This window comes from Microplitis mediator, chromosome 3 (assembly GCF_029852145.1).
Source record: "Microplitis mediator isolate UGA2020A chromosome 3, iyMicMedi2.1, whole genome shotgun sequence".
Classification (NCBI taxonomy): domain Eukaryota; kingdom Metazoa; phylum Arthropoda; class Insecta; order Hymenoptera; family Braconidae; genus Microplitis; species Microplitis mediator.
In genome coordinates, this window is record NC_079971.1 from 1 (window position 1) to 5,219 (window position 5,219).

Consider the following 5,219-nt stretch of genomic DNA (forward strand, 5'->3'; position numbering starts at 1 on the left):
TTTATTTTTTAGTTTTTACTCATAGAAGGATGGGTGGAGATGGGTGGAGATGCCACTATGTATTCTGATGAAGAGTAGCCCGTAACTTTTGCCCTGTTGGAAATAACTCATCATAATATAAACGTTTTTTGTTCCTTATGGTGTCCTGTAGTAGGATAGACCACAAAAAGTCCTGAGAAAAATTTATTTTTGGAGTTTCGACCCATATAAGGATGGGTGGACATGGGTGGAGATGCCACTATGTATTCTGATGAAGAGTAGCCCGTAACTTTTGCCCTGTTGGGAATAACTTATCATAATATGAACGTTTTTTGTTCCTTATGGTGTCCTGTAGTAGGATAGACCACAAAAAGTCCTGAGAAAAATTTATTTTTGAGTTTCGTCCCATATAAGGATGGGTGGACATGGGTGGAGATGGGTGGAGATGCCACTATGTATTCTGATGAAGAGTAGCCCGTAACTTTTGCCCTGTTGGGAATAACTCATCATAATATAAACGTTTTTTGTTCCTTATGGTGTCCTGTAGTAGGATAGACCGCAAAAAGTCCTGAGAAAATTTTTATTTCTTAGTTTTTACTCATATAAGCATGGGTGGACATGGGTGGAGATGGGTGGAGATGCCACTATGTATTCTGATGAAGAGTAGCCCGTAAATTTGCCCTGTTGGGAATATCTTATCATAATATAAACGTTTTTTGTTCCTTATGGTGTCCTGTAGTAGGATAGACCACAAAAAGTCCTGAGAAAATTTTGATTTTTTAGTTTTTACTCATATAAGCATGGGTGGACATGGGTGGAGATGGGTGGAGATGCCACTATGTATTCTGATGAAGAGTAGCCCGTAACTTTTGCCCTGTTGGGAATAACTCATCATAATATAAACGTTTTTTGTTCCTTATGGTGTCCTGTAGTAGGATAGACCACAAAAAGTCCTGAGAAAAATTTATTTTTTGAGTTTCGACCCATATAAGGATGGGTGGACATGGGTGGAGATGGGTGGAGATGCCACTATGTATTCTGATGAAGAGTAGCCCGTAACTTTTGCCCTGTTGGGAATAACTCATCATAATATAAACGTTTTTTGTTCCTTATGGTGTCCTGTAGTAGGATAGACCGCAAAAAGTCCTGAGAAAATTTTGATTTTTTAGTTTTTACTCATATAAGCATGGGTGGACATGGGTGGAGATGGGTGGAGATGCCACTATTGTATTCTGATGAAGAGTAGCCCTTAACTTTTGCCCTGTTGGGAATAACCCAACACAATATAAACGTTTTTTGTTCCTTATGGTGTCCTGTAGCAGGATAGACCACAAAAAGTCCTGAGAAAAATTTATTTTTTGAGTTTCGACCCATATAAGGATGTGGGACATGGGTGGAGATGGGTGGAGATGCCACTATTTATTCTGATGAAGAGTAGCCCGTAACTTTTGCCCTGTTGGAAATAACCCATCAAAATATAAACGTTTTTTGTTCCTTATGTTGTCCTGTAGTAGGATAGACCACAAAAAGTCCTGAGAAAAATTTATTTTTTGAGTTTCGACCCATATAAGGATGGGTGGACATGGGTGGAGATGGGTGGAGATGCCACTATGTATTCTGATGAAGAGTAGCCCGTAACTTTTGCCCTGTTGGGAATAACTCATCATAATATGAACGTTTTTTGTTCCTTATGGTGTCCTGTAGTAGGATAGACCACAAAAAGTCCTGAGAAAAATTTTATTTTTCAGTTTTCACTCATATAAGGATGGGTGGACATGGGTGGAGATGGGTGGATATGCCACTATGTATTCTGATGAAGAGTAGCCCGTAACTTTTGCCTTGTTGGGAATAACTCATCATAATATAAACGTTTTTTGTTCTGTATAGTGTCCTGTAGTAGGAAAGACCACAAAAAGTCCTGAGAAAAATTTATTTTTCGTTTTTATGCCCATATGAGGGAGGGTGGACATGGGTGGACATGGGTGGAGATGGGTGGAGATGATTTTCTGTAGAGTGGCCTCTAACTTTGCTCCTGTTGGGAATAACTCATCATAATATAATCGTTTTTTGTTCATTACGATATCCTCTAGTAGGGAAAGCCCCATAAGGTCCTGAGAAAAATTTATTTTTCGAGTTCAGGCCCATATGAGGGAGGGTGGACATGGGTGGACATGGGTGGAGATGGTCGTAGATCATTTTCTGTAGAGTGGCCTCTAACTTTGCTCCTGTTGGGAATACCTCATCATAATATAAACGTTTTTTTTTCCTTATGGTGTCCTGTAGTAGGATAGACCACAAAAAGTCCTGAGAAAAATTTATTTTTGAGTTTCGACCCATATAAGGATGGGTGGACATGGGTGGAGATGGGTGGAGATGCCACTATGTATTCTGATGAAGAGTAGCCCGTAACTTTTGCCCTGTTGGGAATAACTCATCATAATATAAACGTTTTTTGTTCCTTATGGTGTCCTGTAGTAGGATAGACCGCAAAAAGTCCTGAGAAAATTTTGATTTTTTAGTTTTTACTCATATAAGCATGGGTGGACATGGGTGGAGATGGGTGGAGATGCCACTATGTATTCTGATGAAGAGTAGCCCGTAACTTTTGCCCTGTTGGGAATAACTCATCATAATATAAACGTTTTTTGTTCCTTATGGTGTCCTGTAGTAGGATAGACCGCAAAAAGTCCTGAGAAAATTTTGATTTTTAGTTTTTACTCATATAAGCATGGGTGGACATGGGTGGAGATGGGTGGAGATGCCACTATGTATTCTGATGAAGAGTAGCCCGTAACTTTTGCCCTGTTGGGAATAACTTATCATAATATGAACGTTTTTTGTTCCTTATGGTGTCCTGTAGTAGGATAGACCACAAAAAGTCCTGAGAAAAATTTATTTTTTTAATTTTGGCCCATATAAGGATGGGTGGACATGGGTGGAGATGGGTGGAGATGCCACTATGTATTCTGATGAAGAGTAGCCCGTAACTTTTGCCCTGTTGGGAATATCTCATCATAATATAAACGTTTTTTGTTCCTTATGGTGTCCTGTAGTAGGATAGACCGCAAAAAGTCCTGAGAAAATTTTTATTTTTTAGTTTTTACTCATATAAGGATGGGTGGACATGGGTGGAGATGGGTGGAGATGCCACTATGTATTCTGATGAAGAGTAGCCCGTAACTTTTGCCCTGTTGGGAATAACTCATCATAATATAAACGTTTTTTGTTCCTTATGGTGTCCTGTAGTAGGATAGACCGCAAAAAGTCCTGAGAAAATTTTGATTTTTAGTTTTTACTCATATAAGCATGGGTGGACATGGGTGGAGATGGGTGGAGATGCCACTATGTATTCTGATGAAGAGTAGCCCGTAACTTTTGCCCTGTTGGGAATAACTCATCATAATATAAACGTTTTTTGTTCCTTATGGTGTCCTGTAGTAGGATAGACCGCAAAAAGTCCTGAGAAAATTTTGATTTTTTAGTTTTTACTCATATAAGCATGGGTGGACATGGGTGGAGATGGGTGGAGATGCCACTATGTATTCTGATGAAGAGTAGCCCGTAACTTTTGCCCTGTTGGGAATAACTTATCATAATATGAACGTTTTTTGTTCCTTATGGTGTCCTGTAGTAGGATAGACCACAAAAAGTCCTGAGAAAAATTTATTTTTGAGTTTCGACCCATATAAGGATGGGTGGACATGGGTGGAGATGGGTGGAGATGCCACTATGTATTCTGATGAAGAGTAGCCCGTAACTTTTGCCCTGTTGGGAATATCTCATCATAATATAAACGTTTTTTGTTCCTTATGGTGTCCTGTAGTAGGATAGACCGCAAAAAGTCCTGAGAAAATTTTTATTTTTTAGTTTTTACTCATATAAGCATGGATGGACATGGGTGGAGATGGGTGGAGATGCCACTATGTATTCTGATGAAGAGTAGCCCGTAACTTTTGCCCTGTTGGGAATATCTTATCATAATATAAACGTTTTTTGTTCCTTATGGTGTCCTGTAGTAGGATAGACCACAAAAAGTCCTGAGAAAAATTTATTTTTTGAGTTCCGACCCATATAAGGATGGGTGGACATGGGTGGAGATGGGTGGAGATGCCACTATGTATTCTGATGAAGAGTAGCCCGTAACTTTTGCCCTGTTGGGAATATCTTATCATAATATAAACGTTTTTTGTTCCTTATGGTGTCCTGTAGTAGGATAAACCACAAAAAGTCCTGAGAAAAATTTATTTTTTGAGTTTCGACCCATATAAGGATGGGTGGACATGGGTGGAGATGGGTGGAGATGCCACTATGTATTCTGATGAAGAGTAGCCCTTAACTTTTGCCCTGTTGGGAATATCTTATCATAATATAAACGTTTTTTGTTCCTTATGGTGTCCTGTAGTAGGATAGACCACAAAAAGTCCTGAGAAAAATTTATTTTTTGAGTTCCGACCCATATAAGGATGGGTGGACATGGGTGGAGATGGGTGGAGATGCCACTATGTATTCTGATGAAGAGTAGCCCTTAACTTTTGCCCTGTTGGGAATAACCCAACACAATATAAACGTTTTTTGTTCCTTATGGTGTCCTGTAGCAGGATAGACCACAAAAAGTCCCGAGAAAAATTTATTTTTTGAGTTTCGACCCATATAAGGATGGGTGGACATGGGTGGAGATGGGTGGAGATGCCACTATTTATTCTGATGAAGAGTAGCCCGTAACTTTTGCCCTGTTGGAAATAACCCATCATAATATAAACGTTTTTTTTTCCTTATGTTGGCCTGTAGTAGGATAGACCACAAAAAGTCCTGAGAAAAATTTATTTTTTGAGTTTCGACCCATATAAGGATGGGTGGACATGGGTGGAGATGGGTGGAGATGCCACTATGTATTCTGATGAAGAGTAGCCCGTAACTTTTGCCCTGTTGGGAATAACTCATCATAATATAAACGTTTTTTGTTCCTTATGGTGTCCTGTAGTAGGATAGACCACAAAAAGTCCTGAGAAAAATTTTATTTTTTAGTTTTCACTCATATAAGGATGGGTGGACATGGGTGGAGATGGGTGGAGATGCCACTATGTATTCTGATGAAGAGTAGCCCGTAACTTTTGCCCTGTTGGGAATATCTTATCATAATATAAACGTTTTTTGTTCCTTATGGTGTCCTGTAGTAGGATAGACCACAACAAGTCCTGAGAAAAATTTATTTTTTGAGTTCCGACCCATATAAGGATGGG